The sequence below is a fragment of the Equus asinus genome, chromosome 2 (genome assembly GCF_041296235.1).
Source record: "Equus asinus isolate D_3611 breed Donkey chromosome 2, EquAss-T2T_v2, whole genome shotgun sequence".
Classification (NCBI taxonomy): domain Eukaryota; kingdom Metazoa; phylum Chordata; class Mammalia; order Perissodactyla; family Equidae; genus Equus; species Equus asinus.
This window is the reverse complement of record NC_091791.1, coordinates 139853204-139876737: the sequence shown is the minus strand read 5'-3', so window position 1 is coordinate 139876737 and position 23534 is coordinate 139853204. Positions and strand designations below refer to the sequence as shown.

The 23534-nt window shown below is 36.9% G+C and overlaps 1 protein-coding gene across 3 annotated transcripts in view; it reads right to left on the bottom strand.

Moving 5' to 3' along the window:
* ADAM10 (ADAM metallopeptidase domain 10) overlaps nucleotides 1–23534 on the bottom strand; it is a 115523-nt gene that overhangs the window by 88801 nt on the left and 3188 nt on the right. The window contains exon 2 of one of the 3 annotated variants that reach the window (XM_014839442.3): nucleotides 16065–16146. The exons of the other annotated variants lie outside the window; for them this stretch is intronic. The gene's annotated coding sequence lies outside the window, so the exon portion shown is untranslated. The remainder of the gene's footprint in view (nucleotides 1–16064; nucleotides 16147–23534) is intronic. 3 annotated transcript variants of the gene reach the window in all.

The following is a 23534-nucleotide window of genomic DNA, read 5'->3' as shown; positions in this document are numbered from 1 at the left end:
CCTAGCTGATTTGGTCTCCCTTGACTCCCCATTCCATCTCCTCAACTGAGAGAGTTCACTGGCCTCCACCTAGGTTTCCTCTCATGGCACTGCAGATGAAAATTCTCTCAAGGTAGAAAGCTAGAGCAATCATTGGTCTCACCTCATTTATTTCTCCTCTCTCAGGGATCACTGTCCTTTATCGCCTTGTGAGCAGTGTCTTACAAACTATAGTTTCTATGGGTTTTTTCCTAGTTTTCTTAGCTTTTTTTCAGGACGGAGGATAAATCTGGTCCTGGTTTCTACATCTTCATCTTGAGCAGAAGTCAAAAACAGTGATTCCTTAACAAATCAAGTAAAATTTCTTCCTAAAGAAAACTGCCCTCTTTTATAAAACAAAAGACAAAATTAAAAAAAAAAAAAAAACTATAATGGTTTCCTAATGTATTGCATAAAACCTAAGTGATTCATCACTAAATTTTCTGTTTATGCTGTCAGTGGCTAGTCACTGCACGGGTAAGGAAACAAACTCTTAAATCATCTGGGTTTAAGTTCTGGAGACTGACTGCACAACAAGGTAAATATACACAACAGTACTGAACTGTACACTTAAAAACAGTTAAGATAGGGGCTGGCCCCATGGCCGAGTGGTCAAGTTCGCACGCTCCGCTGCAGGCGGCCCAGTGTTTCGTTGGTTCGAATCCTGGGCGGGGACAAGGCAATGCTCATCAAACCACGCTGAGGCAGCATCCCACATCCCACAACTAGAAGGACCCACAACGAAGAATATACAACTATGTACTGGGGGGCTTTGGGGAGAAAAAGGAAAAAAATAAAATCTTTAAAAAAAAGGTTAAGATAGTAAATGTTATGGTGAGCATTTTTTACTAGAATAAAAAAATTATCTGAATTTGAATCCCATTACATTCACTTATTAGCTTGTTTCCCTGATCAAATGAAAAACTCAGCTTGCTTCCTATTCTTAAAATGAAGAGAAGTAGAATATCTCTCTCTTAGGGTTGTCACATGGATTAAATGATTTAAGCCTTGTGTGGCAATCAGCAAAGTGCATACCATAAAGACTCAATAAATTATTCATCCATCATCATCATCTCCCCCTCTTCTCCTCCTCCTTTTCCTCCTCTCCCACACTTGCCTGTGAGACCTATATACACAAATTGAGGCAATAAATTCAGGAATAAAGACAGAACTGGGTTTGAATTCTTACACTTCTTAGCCATGATCACATGAGCTGGGTAACTATTTAACTTTTTTAAAATCTAAGGGTTTTTCTGACTGTAAAATAGGGACAACAATGACTACCTTAAACGCATGTAAACTGCTTAACACAAAGGCTGGCATGAAAAGACTACTCAATTTAAACTACTATTGACTCACTTCATAGTACTCTTGAATGCACTACTCTCAAGAGACGTGAGAGGAATGGAGTCCAAAACTAGAATCCAAAACTATCTTTGCAACTAGCAAAGAAAACACAATGAAGTCAAGGTGTAAGAAATAATAAAGCCCACCAGTATGGAACTTTTAAAACTCAAGACTAAATAATGGAATCAAATGTTATACTAACGTCTTTTCCAAATTCTTTAAAAACACTTTTTATTTTTAAACATGGGTTTAAAAAGTACCCACAAAGAGAAACATCAAGAAGAAATCACGAATGGGGAAGTTGCAGGATGAGAACTTTTGGGAAGTTTCTTTCATTTTGAATATCAAATGTAGGATTTCCATGGGATTACTGAATTGTATGTCTTCCAAGTGGACTGAATAGCCAAAGCACAAACTTGGCTTTGCAAAGTTGCTGCTTCCACTTCTTTTTCAGCATCAAAACAGTCAACTTTTCAAGCCACAGTTCAGATAAAGTATTTTGCCACTTCTGATAACTTAAAACAATAACTATTGCTGTTCTGGTGAAACAGGTGATAAAAACTCAATTATTTGCATGGATGGAACACTACTGGGAAAGTTGTTAAACAAAGTCATCTTTTCTCTGCCCCACACACAAAGGAATTTTATAAAGCAACATAATGTTTACTTCCACCAGCAAAGGACCTGAGTAACGATTTTCTGAATCTTTATAACTGAGATAGAACATGATTCACGGGGTCTAACTGGGAAAGTTAAAAATGCTACCCTGGGACATACAGTTATCAAGTCCACTTCACTATCATCTTCTGCATAAGACCTATGATTCTGTGTTAATTATGCCTAAACTTAGTATTTATTATACTATCTCAGTAATGTAAAAACAAAAAGCATTGAAGTTAAGATAATGTATTGAAACTGTATTATGTAATTTCTCTCCACCAATACTTAATGAAATGAAGGGGGAACCAAGAAAACAAAACCCAAACTAACAACTATAAAAAGCAGCTCACCCTCCCATATTAAAAAAAAAAATTCTCAAGACCTGAAACCAAATAAGAAAAGGATATAAGCAGTGTGTGCTGGAGCTGGCTGATTTAGGCTCAGGAGCACCAATTCTCTTCCCAATTCTGTGTTCAATATTATGTTGGTAGCTTGAAATCAGCCATGAGGAGAGTATTTACACCACTGAAATTAGAGAAGGCTACAAATCAGAGGATTTTTTTCTTGATTTCAGGAGAGCCAGTGTACTCATATCACACTAGGCATAACGTAATGGCATAATCTTTCAAACAGGCAGCCAGGGAAATAGAAGACTCTAATGAAAAAGTGGGAAAACATAGCACACTGGGCTCCTGATGCTGCCCCTAACCCTCAGAAGTCATACAATTCACTGTTTTAAAATTTTCAAAAGAGAATACTGCTCCAGAATTCTCAAAAAGCTTGTATATCATCATGACTGCAGAATGGTGGAAGAACACAAAATATTCAGCCCCTCAAACTACAATCTGAAGGTAAAAAAATATACTGGTCTCAGACACAAGGAAAAAAGAAGTTACCAACATTATATCACAGCAAAAAAGAACAACAGGACAGAGAAGAGCCACATAACCATGAACATAATATTGTCCAAACATACTAGAGCAAAAACAATGAAACAAAGATACAAAACAAGTAAAACAGAAAAGAACCCAATTGAGAAAGAAACAAATCATTTGGAAACAATCTTGGACAAACTGGAATCAGTCTTAGATGATATTCAAGAATTCTTGTTAATTTTCTTCAGTACAACACTCTGTTTATATAGTAGGAGAACAATCTGAATTTTTGGAGATATACTTTGAAGTATTTAGGGGTACAGTGACATGCACAATTTTCACTGAAGTGATTCCCAGCGAGACAAAAAAGAAAAAGGACACAAACTGTTAAATCAGTTTCTACTTCTGACTATAATGGAATAAAAAGGACTGAATTTAACCTACCACCATAAACAATTAGAAAATTGGACAAAATACATGAGAGGATGAACAAATGAGGTGAGATCTACAACCGGCCCAACTTACTACATAGAAGCAGTTTCCAGGTCAATGTGCAGGGTGGAACCCAAACACAGCCTAGTGGTCTCAGTGAACTGAGGAGCCAGCTATTTGAGTTCAGGGAGGCCAGGTAGTTAGGAATTTGTGAGTCAGAGTGCCAAAGAAAAGGAAGCTGAACAGAGAGGGAGCTAGACCTAAAGAGGGGTCTGCTTAAGTGTTTGGCTGAGTACTAATCTGACCATGTGAGAGAATAAATTATCCCAGCCCAGAATAAATCAATAAAAAAAGAAAAAGGAACAATCTTCAAAGCTTATACAGGGCTGGGAAGTGTTCATATTCCCACCATCCAGAAAAGACAGACCTGTAACATATGGAGCAATGGGTATAGCCCTCAGAAAAATATCACCATATTCATGGGGTAAAATTAACCATAGACTGTTCTGGACCTACCCTAACAAAGCTTAAAGGCAATCTTCCAAAGGATTCAGAGGACTCCAAGAAGTTTAACTGTGCACCAAAACAGTTGGACAATGTTTAAAGGAGAGACAAAATCAAACACACAAAAAAAGCAGAAATCAGAATGATCTGGGGGCCGGCCCTGGGGCCGAGTGGTTAAGTTCACACTCTCCACTTCAGCAGCCTAGGGTTTCATTGGTTTGGATCCTAGGTGCGGACATGGCACTGCTCATCAAGCCATGTTGAGGCGGTGTCCCACATGCCACAACTAGAAGGTCCCACAACTAAAAATACACAATTATGTACCAGGGGACTTTGGGGAGAAAAAGGAAAAGTAAAATCTTTAAAAAAAAAAAAAAAGAATGCTCTGCATCCAACCAAAAATTACCTACGTATAAAGAATCAGGAAAACATAAATATATTTTTCTCCCATAATAGGGAAAAAAGTTAGATATTAGAAACAGAAATTATAAAGATGATGGAATTAGCATAGAAATAGATTTAAAAGAGCTGTTATAAATACGTTCTATATGTTAAGGGGTACACAGGAAAACAAACATGATGAGGGGAAAAAAGGAAAAGATACAACTATAAATCTACAGATCCAAGAAACTCAACAAATCCTAAGCAGAATAAATATAAAAGAAAACGACGCAGAGGCAAATCATAGGCTAATGGCTGAAAACTAGGGACAAAACCCTTAAAATCAGCTTTGGGCAGGTTAGAACCAAAGGAGCGAGAGAGGAAGACATATTACATACAGAGGAACAAGATATGAACTACAGCGTGACTCTACATAAGCCAGAAGATAACGCAGCAACACATTTAAAGTAGCACAAGAAAAAAAAATTCTCAACCTAAGATTCTATACCCAGTGACAGTATCTTTCACATACAAAGGTGAAAGAAAAAAAGGTGAAATGAACACTTTTTCAGACATCAAAGATGGATAATTCATCACTAGTAGACCTACATAACAAAAAATATTACTGAAAAAAGCAAGTTTTTCAGGCAGAAGGAATGATATCACATGGAAATCTGTACTGACACAAAGAATAATAGTGCCAGAAATGATGAAGATATGAAAAAATAAAAAATATTTCTTCTCTCGTTTTTAATCTTTTTAAAAGTTAAGTGACTACACTAAAAAAACACAATGCACTGTGGCATTTACGACACACATAGAATTAAAATGTATGACAATACTGGGACAATGGAGAAGAGAAATGGAATAGGACCTACACTATAAAGGAAGTGATACATTATTTGAAAGTATACAATGATAAGTTACACAGATGTATATTGTACACCCTAGGAACAACCCCTAAAAAAATAACACACAAGTTTATCACATAAGCCAACGGCAGAGATAAAATGGAATCAATTTTTTGAACTATTAAATTAATCCCCAAGAAAGCAGAAAAACAGGGGTAAAAAAGAACTATGAAAAGATAGAATAGAAAACCAATAGCAAAATGGTAGTTTTAATCTCAACTATATCAATAATTAATTAAAAGTAAATGATCTAAACACAACAGTTAAATAACAGAAACAGTCATTTTCTTATTTAAAAAAAGGAAAATGTAAATACATGCTGTCTAAAAGACACTTTAAACACAAAAATAAAGATGAGTTAAAGTCAAAAGGATGGGAAAAGTTATACTATCCAAGTGTATGACTTGGATTAGTTATACACTAGTCCAAAGAAAGCTGAAGTGTCTATAGTACTAACAGACAAATTAAACTTCAAAAGTTATGAGGGACAAAAATCCATAATTCATCAAAAGGACATAATAATCCTAAACGTGTGACATAACAGAGCTTCAAAGTACATGAAGAAAAAGTCGACAGAATCTACCATTATAGTTGGAAATCCTAACAGTCCTCATTCAACAAGTAGACAAAAAATAAGGATATAGAAAACTCAAACACTATCAAACAAATTGGCCCAATTAGATTTAGAAAACACTCCACCCAATAACAGAATACATATTCTTTTCAAGGACACAGGGGATAGTCACCAAGAAAGGCTTAATGCTAGGCCATGAAGGATGTTTTCTGAAATTTTAAAAGGTTGAAACCATAGAGTATGTTTTCTGACTATAGTGCAAATAAATCAGTAATAGATATTCGCAAAAAATCCCCAAATATCAGGAACTTCACACACTTCTAAATAGCCCATGGGTCAAAGAAGAAATCAAAAGAGAAATCAGAAAGTATTTTGAATTGACTGTAAAGAGCACATGAGATCTTTATGAGTTGATATAAATGTTCTATATTATGATTATGGTGGTACTTAAATGACTACATACATTTCTCAAAATTAATTGTTTAGTTTTATTGTATGGAAATTATACCTCAATAAAGTTTTTTTTGGTGAGGAAGACTGGCCCTGAGCTAACACCTGTGCCAATCTTCCTCTATTTTGTATGTGGGATGCTGCCACAGCACGGCTTGATGAGTGGTGTGCAGGTCCACGCCTGGGATCCAAACCGGAAACCCCAGGCCCAAAGCAAAGCATGCGAACTTAACCACTATGCCATCATGCCGGCCCCAAAGCTAAATTTCTTTTAAAAGAAAAATCTTGAACCAAAGTGGTGGGTATAGGGGTATTTGGCCTTTCTTTTACTTCTCCCTAAGTTTTTTCAAAATTAAAAAAAAAACTTAAGAATCAAAAATAAAAACAACTCAAAATATTCTAAGTTATCTGGTTTCAGAAAGGTAAATGAAACCAACATTCTACTCACCTCCAAGGAACTATTAAACATCTTGCAATGACTCATTGTTCATAAATAACTATATTTTTGTTAAAAGGACTTAAGTAGTAAGAGATGGTGCAAATAAAAGATTAAATGACAACCAGTGATCACAAGTACCAAAAGAACATTAGGGGAAACCAAGCACCAAGAAAAGTATCAGTTCAGAAACTAGCAACTAGACTATTTTCAAGAACTTCTTAGCAGTACTGAAGGTCCAACTCAACATCTCAGCTAAAGAGCTAAAAGAAAATCTGGGAGCCTACTTCTCACCATGTGTTCAAACAATAAGTTCATTCATTAACTATTACCACTGAGACTGGAAATTTGCGTTTGTGGATATTTCGGTCCTTATCCAATTGAATCTTTTTCTGTGTACAGTATTTTGCACTTTCCTGACACACAGAACCTTGCTATTCAAACTGTGTTTCCAGAACTAGCTCCATAGGCATCTCCTGGGGAATTGTTAGCAATGCAGATAGATGCTTGGGCTCCCCCCAGATCTGCTGGTCCTCCAAGTGACTCAGGCTCTACCCAGACCTACTTGACTTCCAGAGAGATCTGTATGCACATTCAGGTTTGAGAAGCTCTGCAACTTTTCTGCATACAGAAATTCCCTAACTTCTACCAGCAGCTATATCCTTCTTTTCCACATGCTTGCTTTAATCTAAGCATTTAACAGTATATTAAGAGCGCTAGTTACCACAGGTGCTACCATTTAAGCAAGTAATACCTTACCTGATGTCACAGGTAATGTACTGATTAGAAAAACTTTCTAAACAACATAAAACAGGGATAGGCAAACTATAACCCACAGGCCAATTCCAGCTGGCCACCTGTTTTTGCAACATAACTATAAGCTCATTCATTTACATATTCTATCACTGCTCTCATACTACAACGACAGAGCTGACTAGGCAGAGTATTGCAAAATACGTATCAAACCTGTAGGAAGTCACTTAAGCACTTAATTTCATCAGTGTTGACTGGTTATAACCGTCCTTTTTTCCTCTACAACAGGAGTTCTAACCTGAGATCCATAGGCCTCTGCAGGGGAACCGTGAGCCCCTTGATTCTGCATGCAAAATTCTAAGAATATTATTATTTCATTTTTTTTTTTAAGATTTTATTTTTCCTTTTTCTCCCCAAAGTCCTCCAGTACATAGTTGTATATTTTTAGTTGTGGGTTCTTCTAGTTATGGCATCTGGGACGCCGCCTCAGCATGGCCTGATGAGTGATGCCATGTCCACGCCCAGGATTCGAACCAGCAAAACCCTGGGCCACCGAAGTAGAGAGCGTGAACTTAACAACTCAGCCACAGGGCCGGCCCCTTAGTTAATTTTTTTTGCTGACATTTTGTTGATTCTGCTTTTCATATTCAAATCAGTTATCTATCTATTTATAATTCTTTTTCTTAAACTTACCACACTAACTAGGACTACCAAACCATGCTGAATAACAGAGAGTGAGAGCATTTTTACTTTGTTCCCAACTTTAATAAGAATATCTTTAGTTCTTCATCATACAATATATTCATAATATTATGCTACAGTTGTTTCTTCCCATTCCCATTTTAGAAATCTGGGATTTTGAAATTCACATGAAAATCTGGCTAAAAGACGTGTTTTAAAAAAAAAAAAGCTTCACATTTCACATCTTTAAATGCAAAACTAAAAATCCAAAACTACATATGCCTATTTTATTTATAAAATGTATTCCAGGGGCCAGCCTGGTGGTGTAGTGGCACGCTCCACTTCAGCAGCCCAGGGTTCACAGGTTTGGATGCCAGGCACAGACTTACACATCGCTCATCAAACCATGCTGTGGCAGCTTCCCACATAGGAAATAGAGGAAGACTGGCACAGATGCTAGCTCAGCAACAATCTTCCTCAAGCAAAAAGAGGAAGATTGGCAGCAGATGTTAGCTCAGGGCTGATCTTCCTCAGCAAAAAAAATGTATTCCAACTTTTTAAAATGTGTGCTGATAGCTACTATGTACCAAAATTATCCTGAGTACATAAACATCTTATTTAAGTGCTTAATTAAACAAGGTTTATAAACTGGATGTAATGATAACTAAAATTTATACAACACTTACTATCTGCCAGGCCCGACTGTGTTCTGCATTTTTTCATTGAATCCACCCAACAGAGTAAGACATATTAGCCCATTTTAAAGAAAACTGAAGTCTGAAGGATGTAACAAGCCCAAGTTCACACAGCAAATAGGAGGTAGTGCCAAGGAGATAATTTTGGTTTCAATGACTTCATGATTTTCTACAATAATTCTATCACCCCCAACATAAACAAGGTACGTCACTATTCATGTTTCTGATTTGATTACAAAAAACTGAAAACAAAAAAACTATCAAAATACAGCTGATGGCAAGGATCTTTCAAAATGTAAACTGACATGCACCTCTAAGATGTGGAAAAGCATGTAATGAAATACTAAACAAGAATGTACTTTTTATAGCCCAAAAAATTATACATGTATACCCTTGATTTCCTCAGCCAGTGATTGAAACTGGCACAGTTTACTCCACGGGCGCCCATGCCAATCTCCAACCCTTGCACTGCTCAGCTCAGTCAGATACCACAAAACTGCCTATTCCCACATGCAAAGTCTGGACCCACTCAACTGAGATTTGTTCCTATACTTTAGTAAACAGCCAAAAGCTCGAAAAGTAGAACAGAGTGCAGCTCTAACATCAAACCTCACTGAAGCAGTTCAATATTCACCCATTGTTTCAACGCTATCTGAAAAGAGCTTGGCTTCTGACCTACTCACCCTTATATCTGGTCTCCCCTTGTTACAGATCTTCCTGATCCCCAGTTCTAAGCTGCCTAACTTGTCTGCTCCAATTCCTAATCAACTACTCTATTCCTGATCCTTGTTACTTGCTACGCTCTTCCCAGGTTCCATTATCTATAAATATATATGCCGTAGTACTAATAATATCATTGCTTCTATAATACCAAGCTGAACCAAGAGAAATCATGAATCAGGCAAAGAAACACCAGACACAAAAAGGAATCCAAGATTTTGTGTTCCTTGGAAATCAACATGCAAATCCTACAGGAAACTTGACCCAAAACCTACAGATTTTTCCCATAAATACTAAAGCATTCTGCATTATTATCTTACTCAATTTCCATACTTCCCAAACAATATTCTCCTTCTTGAAGTAATATTCTATTACTTGATAATAGTACTGGAAACTCTCTCCACTTTTATCATCCTCAAGACTATCCAGGTATCCCCAGAAGCCAGCAGTATACACCATAATTACCCCAAAAATATCACGTGAAAAACAGCAACACTCCCCTGCCTCTCCAATGCCACTTCTGTACCAGAAACACAACCTTAAAACAACCAGGGGAAAATCCGTCATAACTGGCTGGAAGATGCATACTATAGGCAAAACTTGAGCAAGCAAACATGTCAGCTCAGTTCAGAATTCAGGCCTCCAGGGAGGCTCCTGATTAGAGGAGCCCAGAGCAGAAGACTAGTTTACATGCCTGTGTCCTGGCTGCAAATGAAAGGCTGAGAATCTGAATTAGGGCAATGGAATTTATAAGGCTGAAAATGTGCCAAACACAGCAAGGTTCAAAAGGTTCTAGGGAGTCAAAAACCATGACAAATAACTGACCTCTTTGGTTCCACGCTTGCTCCCTACAATCTATTTTTCACTCAACAGCTAGAATAACGTTGTTCAAGTAACGTCACATCGTGTCACTCCTCTGCCCAAAACCTTCCAAAGGTTTCCAAACTGCTCATAGTCCTAAGCACGGCTTATAAGGCAGAACATGATCCACTCCACTCCCATATTTGTCTCACCTTATCTTCTGGCACTCTCCCCTTACTCTGTGTGCTACAGCCACATCAGTCTCCTTACTGTGCCTCTGTCTAGAACACCTTTCCCAAAGCAGGGCTGGCTGCCGCATTTTATTCAGGTATCTACTCAACGTTTCTTCAGAAACTTTCTCTGATCCCCACTATGTAAAAGCATATGTCTCAGTCATTCTCATTCTAATATCCTGCTTTATCTTTCTTCATATTATTTTTACTGACATATACCCCTCCACCAATAGAATATAAGTTCCAGGAAAACAAGGACCTTGTTTTATTCAGTGAGGTACCCTCAGTACCTAGAAAGAGTCAGACAGAAAACAGGTGCTCAATAAACGTTTGCTGTAAGAATTAATGAATTTACTTAATGTTTCATGGAAATTTCTATTTTTATTTGTACTTATAAAGAAAGCAACGTATATTTGCTGACAGGAGAGCCATAAAGTAATCATCAGAAAATATGTGATCCTATGGTACTCATCCAAAAAGTATCAGAATTTCTAACAGGCCTAGCATTTGCAAAATGCAATTTATTAAAAATAAAATTATTGGGGCCGGCCCCGTGGCCGAGCAGTTAAGTTCAAGCACTCTGCTTCAGCAGCCCTGGGTTTCGTTGGTTTGGATCCTGGGCACGGACATGGCACTGCTCATCAAGCCATGCTGAGGCAGCGTCCCACATGCCACAACTAGGACCCACAACTAAAAATACACAACTATGTACCGGAGGGCTTTGGAGAGAAAAAGGAAAAATAAAATCTTTAAAAAAAATAAAATAAAATAAAATTATTATAGCTCTATTCACCAGATAAGTTTTAAAAAAATCTACTGATGCTATAAGGACATTTCAGATATTTGTCTCTGCAATTACCCATGTAGCTTTCATCACCATTTTGCATGACTTTCTGGAGAGAGTTATAACTCTCATATTCCTGTTGCAACTAAGTTTTTCAATAACCATAGCAGCACATGGTCAACACATCCTACTTTGTGTTCCAACAGTTCAGCAAGCATTATCTTCATTCATAAGTAGAACTAAACATCAAGAGTTAGAATCCCAGCTTTACCACTCACTATTTGAATTACCTTGGACAAGTTACTTACCGCTCTGTGCCTCAGTTTCCCCAACTGTAAAATAGGTGAAATAGCAATACCTGTACCTAATAGTACTATTATATGGATTAAATGAATTCTATATATAAAAGGCTTAGAATAGTATACAGGACATAACAGGTAAGAAATCAGTAAATTATGGCTCATTAATTAATGAATATATTATCTCATTTAACCCTCATAAACCATACATATAAGGTAAGTATAATTAATCTTAAGATGAGGCACAGAGAAGTTAAGCGACCCACTCAAGACTACAAAACCTCCTTCTAGCTCTAACATTCTGTGATTCTAAATTTACCCCAATGAAAATGAGTTTTTAAAAGTTTCATCTTAATAATAAAGTTCACAAGTTTTATTGAGTATAATCAGACAACCATGAAGACACTCTACATTTCCCCTTTTAGTCTAATATTTGTAATGAATGACAACTGCTAAGTGCTTTAAAAATAAGATTTTTTTTAAAAAAATAGGAATACACAGTAATTGAGATAAAGCAACTTAGTTTCTATAGAGAAAATTCTAACTTATTCAATCTACCTAATTTTTTAATTATCAGGGCATATACAAATATTCAATGAGCAAAACCAATACACTAACAAAAATGGTAGTTTCATTCCCTTTTAAAGTCAATTAAAGTAAAAAGATTAATTAGAAGCTTTAGAGGCTTTTTTTCCCCACACATACTCCTAAGGACTTGGAATTCCTACATAATTCACAAAAAGTGCAATTATTTAGTTCAGTAATCATTCATCTATTCATTCAACACATATATAATGGGCACTTACTATATGTTAGCCATTGTTTTAGGTGTTATGAATATAGCAGTGGACAAAACAAAATTACTAACCTCGTAAAGCTTTATTCTAGAAAAAGAAAACAGACAATAAAACAAGCAAATAACTTCAGATGGCTCTAAGAGTGTTATCACAGGGTAGGCGGATAAAGAGTGCCAAGGAAGGGGTCAGTATTTTTGAGGTAATCAGAAGACCTCACTAACATTTGAGCAAAGATTTAAAAGAAAGAGAGCCAAGCACAACAATGTGAACGTACTTAACACTACTGAACTGCAGAATTAAAAATGGTCATGATGGTAAACTTTGTTATGTGTACTTCACCAGTATTTAAAAAATTTTTTATTTAAAGAAAAAAAAGAAAGAAGGTAGATAATATAGCAGTCGGGGGGGAAAGTGTTCCATGCAAAAGGATCAGCAAAGGCAAAGTCCCTGAAACAGAAGCAAGCTTGGCATTTTTTAAAGAGCTCTGTGTGGCTGGAACAAAATGAACAAGGGGGAAGAACTTTAGAGGCAGTGGGGAGATAAGGGTACGTGTACATCATAAAGGGCCTTACAGGCCACTATAAGGACTTTGGCTTTCACTGAAAATAGTAAACCATTGAAAGGGTTTTTTAAGTTTATTTCTTTCTTTTGCTATCACTATTTTTATTGAGGTACAATTCACATAACATAAAACTCACCATTTTAACCATTTTACGGTACGCAATTGTCAGTGGATGGTTTTGACAAAAGAAAAGAGCTTTTGAACAGAGCGCACTGCTATGCTAAGAAGAGACTGGGAGAACAAGACAACAAGCAGAACAGTTAGAAAGTTTTACAGTAATAAAGGTGAGATGAATGTTGGCTTGTATCAATCAAGGTAGGAGAAGTGGAGCTGCTGGGAAGTTGTCAAAATCTGCATAAACTTGGAAAGAGGAGCTGACAGGATTTGCTGAAGGACTCTACGTAGGCTGTAAAAGGAAGAGAGGAACAAAGTATAACTCAAAGTTTTTGGCCTGAGCAACTGAAGAATGGACTTCCCATTCACTGAGACAGGAAAAACTACAGGAGAAAAGGCTGGGAGTGAGGCGATTCAGGTTTGGTTTTGGACATGTTAAGATTGAGATGCCCACTAGACATCTAACTGGAGATATAGTTGGGATACAGGAGCATGGAATTCAAGGAAGAGGTCTGGCCTAGAGATACAAACATGGGGGTCATCACCATATTAGGGGTTATTTAAAATAACTAATAAGCAAGTACAGGCACAGAAACTATTTCTTCCAAAGGTTTGTTGTCATTTAAATTAACATGTGATTTGTGGCCCATAACAGACTATTTTCTTCCTTAATTTAAATCCTCTATTTACATGAAATAGAGTTGTACAAAAGAAAACATAGCCTGCAAATTTAGGAGTAAAAAACAAAACAACTAACAGCGAAAAAACACTAATTTTCTGTTGTTGTCCCTGAATACAGACCTGGAGCTTCTTTCATCATGCTGATATATTACCCATGATGAACGACAAGGAAGCAAGACGAACGACAGGGAAGGAAACAGAAAGGACTCAAAGTATGGCAATCTAAAACTCCTTTTATCCCTTCTGACAAAGAACAGAATATTCAGGGGCTGGCCCGGTGGTGTAGTGGTGGAGTTTGCACACTCCACTTAAACAGCCCAGGGTTCACAGGTTGGGATCCCAGGCACAGACCTACACACCACTCATCAAGCCATGCTGTGGTAGCATCCCACATACAAAATGGAGGAACATTGGCAGAGATGCTAGCTCAGGGATAATCTTCCTCAAGTAAAAAGAGAAGACTGGCAACAGATGTTCACTCAGGGCCAATCTTCCTCACCAAAAAAAAGAAGAACAGAATACTCACTGAAGATGTTCTTATGTACAGTCCTTAACAATGGAGATAGAGATCTGTTACTTGACAACAATGAAAACAAAATACATTTAATCTAGAGTACAGTAGGATGTTAGAAATCTGACATCAGTGGAAAATGACATCTTTCACTAAAGATAACTGAAGTTTACCTATGTGCCAAATCTCTTTCCATTTGAACTATTATTGATTTTTCTCCTCTACTTTAACATCATCTTCTTGAGCCAGGCTCATCCTGATTAACATCTTTATCCTAAGAGGTCATAATGTTCTGATAACCTCTAGGCCATTATGCTATTGTGCCATTGTTCCTACACAAAGTAGCTCCATCCTGCAGTGTGGTTATCCCATCAATGTCTCCTCCCTTCTATACTGTTACTTTATTTTACCTACACATAAAAGCATACCAACAGCACTTTACTTTCCAGCCCTTAGTTGTAGTTGCCAGAAATCTAGCCTTAACAAAGCATATAATAAATTTACATAGTGCCTAGTATTTATAAGCTCCATGGGAAATTTGAACATCCCTACACTTAAAAAGAGAAAATAATCTTCTTGGCTTTGTAAGACAATGTTCTTAATCTTATGAGATGCATACTGATGTATTTAGGGGTACCGCTTACTTTCAAACGGTTCAGGAAAAAAAAAGAATATGCATTAGAGAGATAAAGGAAATATGGCAAAAGATAACCATTAATAAATTTAGGTGAAAGGTATATAAATGTTAACTGGACTCTATATACTTCCAACCTTTCAGAAAGTATAAAAGTTTTTAAGATAAGTTAGGAAAAAATAAACATAGTGTATCTAGCAAATGCATATGTGTAAAACTGGTAGGAGAATAACTGGATTGGACTCATAAGATGGAGAAAACAGATAACTAATTTTCAAAAAATTTTTTTTCAAAATGGGGAAAAGGCAAAGTAATACCAAAAGATCACCTACATGCAAGAGTGGTAGAAAATGGCCAGCAGGTTCTAAGAAGTAGAAAAAAACATGACTTGGTATCCTTGCCACTGGAGAGCTTAGGAGGTCTCTCCCTTTTTATAATTTGAGAACAGTATTTTTATTTCCTGTAACTCTTTTCAAAGTCACCAGGATAGTGGTATTTACTAACCATAATCTGCCTTAAAAGAAAAACTTTCTTCCAGATTACAAAAGAGATTATTGCAGAAACACATAACCTATATGTCACCATCCAGAGATTTAGTATCTGTCCTCAAGCCTTTAAAAAAATGAATACATATACAAATTTATCTATGACAAAACTGAAGTTTGTGACAAAATTGTGCATAAAATGTCCTATAAGGTACTTACCCCCCCTTAACTGTAAACATTTTCTAATATCAAAAAACAAAAAAAAATACTTTGTAAAGAGCTTGATTGACCAAAAGTCAAATGACTCAAATACTATATAAGTCCAAAGAGCCTAAATTATGCTCTGATGGTAAAACAATCCAATCTTCATTCAAAGGCAGAATCTAACAATCGCACTATACAATACTTTTTAAAGCACGAAATACATTTCTCAGAGGCAGCATCGTGTTTAAGAGCATGAATTCTGAAGCCAGACTGATAGTACTCAAATCCTGCCTTCCCCAATGAATAGCTATATGACTTTTCTGACTCTGAATAAATTACCCTCCCTGAGCCTGTCCCCGACTTGTAACATGAGAATAACAGAACCTATCTAATAGAGACATTGTGAAGATCGAGTTAATACAGAAAATGCCTTAAGAACAGTGGCCGGCATATAATAAGTATCCCATAATCACTAGCCATTATAATGATTTTCCAAATTCCATGGGTAGGTAGCAATCTTACTTTCCAGGAATGCCTGCAAACAAAAGCTTCCAAGCTTCCTTCCCAGCTCCTGAATCCAAAACCTGCAATTTTCTGTTCCAATCTAAATTAAAGATAAGAATAGGACAAAAGAATAGAATGAAAATTTCATTAATATCACGGGGAAAAAACAATCAGAGTATGTCTTATGGATGGGGATCAATATCATCATCTTTATGTGGGATAGCAATATCATATAGCAAATAAAGTTAATTTTTTTCCTATCTATTGCACAGAAAGTTGATTCCACAATCTCAAGAATGGGGGAGGAAAACTTACAAAAATGTTTTGACATTACAGATCTTCCTATTTACAGAAAAACTTAATTACAATAAATGAGAGGATGTGTAAGAATAAGCTAAGGCTGGCAGATTTCCATTCCTCAGAGAAATTACTTGTAATCAAGTTGTTTCCAACAGACTTTTCACTTCTATAATTTTTAAATTAGGTACCAAGAGCACTTCCCCCAACATAAAAGTATATTTCCTTCCTAAGGAACTTGAGTCACCAACTGAGTCTTAGCCCCATACTGCGTTGACCAATGCTTCTTATGTTTGATATGTAGTCACACTGATCTTGAAGCACTAAATACATTAACAAAACTGCTCTCTTGTACGATAAAGGTAGGCTTCCGGGAACCATCACGTCCTATATTTCAGCAATATACTTAAGTGTCTTTACAACAGTCTTGGAAAAGCTACTTCTACAATGTGACCTCAAACTTAAGCCATAGTATCCGTTTCTTGACTAGAAACCAGTGAAGAAACCAGTGAAAAAGTCATCTTCCACAAGCAAACATCTAAACCTAACAGTTACAAGTGAAAGTTCAAGATAAGAGGGTATGTTTAGAATTATAAGCACATTTCAACACACCTACTTTTTTAGATAAGCAGGTCTCTAATATATTAAAAATAATAAAGCTAGTTGGCTCAGAGGTGAACGTAAGTAGCTCTTTTTTAAATTATAAACTAAATCAATCACAAAGGGCACAAAACATCAATGAATAAACCTAGTAAATATATTAAATTTCTACTACTAACTTACGAAATACAACTTAAAAGTCCAAAAGTGGAAACATGTACATATTTCAGATTTTGACGTGATCTGAAATGCCTTTATGCCTTTTCAAGTAAGCGCAGACAGTAACCCACATAAGGGACCGTGACTTTCGACCTACATAAATAACACACACACACACACACACACACACACAATGGCTCCAGCCACAACCTACTATTGATCTATATCCACACACACCCTGCATTTCACCCTAAACCTACTCTCATTACCTTCCCCTTCTCCCTATACCCCAACCCATCTGCCTCCCTCCTTCCAGGAAAGCTGGACATGCAAATAAAACAATTCTGCCAAAAGTGTTAAAGATGATAATAAGGGGAGGAGAGGATGGAGTTATAAAAAAGACATGAGGGGTTTTGAGGACTTCTGAGTTAAAATTCTGGAGAAAATAAACTGTGAAAAGTTGAAACTGAGTAGAACTAATTCTGAAGATAGATTTGTGGATAAGTTGCTGGTTGAGTCCCTCAAAATACCTTTCCCCAAAGAAACTAAAATCCTATTAATCCATGGCTCTTCTGGGTTAACAAGCAAGTGGTTTGGTTTGGTTTGTGAATAATCCTCATGGGCTATAAGTCATTTAATCACTGTTATAAATTAACAGAATGAGATTTTCTTCCCAACCGCAAACTGGAAGATGAAAAGCATAGGAAATACTGGAAGATAAATGATAAATTTTTCAGAACTGCAGTTCGTAGAGCAGAAGGAGAAAAAGGCTTGAAAAGGATAGGAATACAAAAGGTTACGTAACTTGAGTAATCAATTAAGACAGAAAGCTATCAGAATAACAATAACAACAAAAATAAAGTAAGACGACTCAAATTTTCTCCACAGCAGGGTTTCTCAACCTCAGCACTACAGACATTTTAGCCAGGTAGTCCTTTGTTGTGGGGGCTGTCCTGTGCATTGTAAGATGTTTAGCAGCATCTCTGGCCTCTACCCACTAGATGCCAGTAGCATCCCTCCAGTTCTGACAACTAAAACTGTCTTTAGACTACTTATAAATATTTTAGTGTTTGCTTTGCATATATATTTTAACTGCACGTTAATTTTTTAAAGGATACAAAACTGCATAAATACTATGATGTAAATTCATAATAATAGGCATTTTAAAAGATTAAATTGTTAATATTAAAAAGTGATAAAATTGGAGAAGGAATTGTGGATTTTCTTAAATTCTATCTTCTAATGGTTAGTAATGACGTGCTAAGTATTCAACTTCTAAAAATACATTTTAGGGGCTGGCCCCATGGCCGAGCGGTTGAGTTCACGCACTCCACTGCAGGCGACCCAGTGTTTCGTTGGTTCGAATCCTGGGTGCGGACATGGTACTGCTCATCAAACCACACTGAGGCAGCGTCCCACATGCCACAACTAGAAGGACCCACCACGAAGAATATACAACTATGTACCGGAGGGCTTTGGGGAAAAAAAGGAAAAAAATAAAATCCTTAAAAAAAATTAAAAAAATAAAAAATAAAAATACATTTTATCCATCTATATTTTGTAACTAATACATTCTAAATGAAAGGAGGCCTGGAACCAACATAATTTTAATAATATTTGTGTAGCATGTTACGGTTTCTTCAGCATTTTTACAAACTTATCCCATTTAATTCCAAGGAAAAGAGGTGGCAAATTAATATCCTACTCAATTCATAAGTGTAGAATTCTATCTGTATTCTTTTGAAAAATAAATCCAAAGTTCAAAGTTCAAATACGTGTATATGTATGTCCCTTGCCATCATCAATGCAAGCAAAGATAACTGGAAAGAAAATTCTGCTCCACAATTCGTATATATGTACATTTGCCTCAAATGCAAAGATCACATTCTTTTCCCCAATTTGCCTCTGAAAGAAGTAGTTCACAGTTCACATATAATCAAGAGTATCAAGCATATTCTAGAACTGAAGAGCCTAATTCCAACTTAAGGAGAGAAAATATATTTTTGTAAAGTAAAAGTACTTGTTAATGCATCTTTAAATCTAATTTCTCCCCCTACTCCAAACTCACCAGACTTCTATCTCCCAACTCTCTGGAACAGTGCTTCCCAAATGGCTAGCCACAGATTACTGAAGGACTGTGCCAAGTTTTAACCAATTTCCAACAAAAGGATTAGCTTGCAAGTAGGATAAAATTCCAGACTCTAACATACATCCCAACCTATAACCTTCTCTAGACACAAAATCTTAGACATTTTCAACTTCAAAGACTGAGGTCCTCAACGTTTTAAAAAACCATACTCTCTCCAATGCAACAGCCTCTAGGACCTAAATTCAACAGAGTGAGCCCTCAGTAAACTGTGTTAGCTTCACAGTAAACAAGTTTTACATAAAACTGAGTTTTACCAGTTTTTCTTCCATGTGATTTCTTGTTCTATCCTTATTTATTTCTACAGTCACTACCCTAATCCAGGACTTAATTACCAAATTCATCAAGCAACTAATTTAGCCCTTATTGTAACATATCCCAACTCCTCACGATGGACCCCAGCCAATAATCCATAATACTCTACCTCAGAGTTATCATGGCCTAGAATATGAATAATTAGAATCCTGGTCATTAAGGCCCAGTTAGAATTTCTCCTTATTTCCCACCATGGATTCTCCATTCCAAGTAAGGTAAGTAAGCCTACAAGCATTTTACTAGACTATATGCCACTCCCTTCTATCTCAGAAAGCTTTTCCCCAACTGGTTGACGTCCCCCCAGCTTAACAAATCCTTATTTCAACCCCAACTATAATACATAATTGGAACTATATTTTTATATCTCGGCATTTCTGTCTATGCTGACAAACTCACTGTTTACTTCTCTTTTCACTCAAGACTGTGGCTTCATGATTCCTACTAGCCACAGACATACAATAAACTCCGGTGACTAAACAGCAATGTTCTCACTGTACACATTCTTACGTGGTTTAGCTGGAACTGTAGTAGCTTCCGAATGAACTCACCCAAATATCAAAGGGAGTCTACATTCCCTAAGAACTGTTCTCAGTACTGCGGTTTCCTGCAACCCAGCTAGGACAAGACTGTCCCTACCAGTACTAAGGCAAAGCCTTCAAACTGCCGGAAAACCATGTTACCGCCCTCATAGGAATCTAACTTCTAGGATTATCACAGTTTTTCCACTTATCTTTAACACCACTTCCTTTTCCTAGTACAAAAATTGACAGCTAAACTAGTTAGAATTACCACTGCTGGATTTTTATTCAGAACGAGCGGACTTTTTAGAGTTACCTGGAAGAACCACTAACGATCATTAAATAAATCAATTCCTCCTTAAAAAAAAACAAAAACCTGGAGCTCTTTACCCAAGCAAGTCACACAGAGTTGCCCATGTGAAAACAGACCAAATACACATCAATTCCTACAATTTGGAGTGTCTGCCCTGTGACTTGGGGCTCACATTAGAAACCACTGTGTGTTTCTCTGTCCACAGCCTTTCACCTCTACAATTCGTCTTCCCAATGTCACCACATGGGCCTCTCACCGAAACTTCACGTTAACAGCTATGTCCAATGATGCCCTTGCCCTGCCACAAGCCTTTCCACACACACAAACTCTATTTTTGGTACTCCACACAGACTACATTTTAAGCCAGACCATCCCAAAAATATACTTCCAGCTTAGGCAAAAATTTTCTAACCATTAGAATGTGATAGAATTCAAAGACAGACAAGTAATTTAACTGTACACAAATCACAAAGTCACCACAACTGTAACACACAACAGATACTTACTGCAGACTAACAGTAAAACACAGTATCAGGAGCCTCAGTCATCTACCTTTTACCTAACATTTCCTTTAAATACAGAAAATACTTTTTCTTAACTTATAGTTTACATTCCTGTAGAGAATGTTACAATTGTACCTTATACGGTATGTTTAATATCAACAATCTAGTGTATTAGTTGGAACCAGAGTACATGATTCAGATCTACGAAATGATCTATCTGCAATCAAATGAGTGTGCATTTTATTTGCTGTGTCTTCCTGGTTATTCATCAGTTTCTTCTCTCCACTGCACTTTGCCTCACTTTAACTAGCAAAACAGTAGCACATAATCATCCCAATTGTTCAGGAAGTAAGAACAAGGCATCCTCAACACTAAACTCTACCAAGTCAAACATATACACTAAAAAAAAAACAAAAAAAAACCTTATCTAAAGCTCACATACTTTATTCCACAGAAGACTCAGAACTTATTTATTCCACTTTACATACAAGTATGCCAAATACGATTAGCTTCCCTATAGAAAATATATTAGAAACAACTAATTAGAAGGTGATATCCTCACGGTTTGCAAGAAAGCCAGGAAATATAACTAAAAAGCTGGAAATGTTATTAAAACTAGATACAAGAATAAAAATTACAATCACTAGAACAAATTTAGAACATCCATTTCAACTGTTTCTGGAAAAATAGAAACAGAAACTACAAAAGAGTCCAGAACAATAACAGTTGTTCTTATACTAAACCTCAATCATTTAAGAAAAGATTAAATTCAGCCCACTTTAAGGACAAAGTAAGTATGTGACACATCTTAGAAAAACTTCCATCAAAAATGACCACATTTGTTAAAGTCTGGTCCCACAGATTTGGTATACAGGAACTTTCTCATATCTGAACCTGTCATCTTCAAATAATGTTAGAAAAATGCAGCTTATTGTTGAAGTTATTGTTCCATTTCATTTTCTTAATTTCAAAAGCAGAGTTTATGTTTATAACCCATTCTTAAAAGGAAAAAGGCCTAAGTCAGTTTTTATTTATATGACCTTCAACCAATTTTCTTCTGAGTCTCATCCCAGTAGAAAAAGAAATGGTTTCCTATTTGCTCACTGAGATAAAGAGATTTGGAAAAATTATAACCATAATTCTTTAAGACCTTCAAATTGTTACTATCATGAAAACAGGGATTTTAAAAAATACCTAATAACCTAATGATAGATAAAAAGTATTGTGTATACCACAGTTTTTATTAACAAATTTTCAAGACTACTGAAAAAATAAAGAATTACAAAAAAATATATTAAAAGTGGGATAAGAGGGGCTGGCCCCGTGGTCGAGTGGTTAAGTTCGCGCGCTCCGCTGCAGGCGGCCCAGTGTTTCGTTGGTTCGAATCCTGGGCGCGGACATGGCACAGCTCATCAAACCACACTGAGGCAGTGTCCCACATACCACAACTAGAGGGACCCACAACGAAGAATATACAACTATGTACCGGAGGGGCTTTGGGGAGAAAAAGGAAAAAATAAAATCTTTAAAAAAAAAAAAAAGTGGGATAAGAGGTCACAGGCAAAAAAACATTTTTAAAAGGTTAGAGTCCTCTATGCAAGATGAAGCGGAGGCAGAGATGCGAATAACACACCTCCAGGACCCAGGCAAGTAACAAAAATGAGCAAAGCAGGCCAAGTGCTATCATCAGCAGGAGTGACGGGAACTGCACTGATTGGGAAGCACAGGCCCAGTCTAAAGAGGGCAACTCCTGCGCTACCATTCTGCCCCAGACAATGGGAATGCAGCCCGGGAGCGCCTGGATTTCCAAATCTTCCCCCAATACTCCAGATCCATGAATTTCAATGAGAAATTTCCCAATTTTTCAATGTTGATCCCTAGTTGAAACTTAAAGACACTGCAAATCAAACAAAACCTATCTCTAAGGTGGTTCAGTCCAGAGGCCAGCTTTGAGCCAATGTGTGAAAACTGCTTTCATAAAGTTATGAAGGGGGCAGGCCTCGTGGCCGAGTGGTTAGGTTCACACGCTGCACTTTGGCGGCCCAGGGTTTCCCCGGTTCGGATCCTGGGGGCAGACATGGCACTGCTCATCAAACCATGCTGAGACGGCGTCCCACAAAGCAGAACCAGGACCTAAAACTAGAATATACAACTATGTACTGGGGGGCTTTGGGAAGAAGAAAAAAATATTCAAAAAGGTATGAAGGGGCAATAGGTAAAAAGCTCAGTTTTGAGTAAACTGGCTTGGGTTTGAACGTCTAATTCATCACTTAGCAGGTGGATGATGCTACAAAAATTATTTCCTCAAGCCTGTTTCTTCAACTGTAAAATATCATCTCACTCTCATAAATGTTGATAAACTCCATCAGCTACACAACAGACATCACAGAAATGTCCTTTACTCTCCTTACCAACCCTGAAAGTCCTCAGGAAAATTTAAAAGATAGACAATAAACACTCTTGATCTTAAACAAGTTATAAAAAGGACATGAGAAAACAGAGAGGGGCCTGCCATGCCCATTTCCCTCAGCCTCTGCTCCTCAGAGATGTCCTGTACATACACAGAGAAGCAACTCTTAATGTAGGGCATGGCTTGAAATGGGCCTTCTTAAGATGATACAGCTAACTGGATTATCA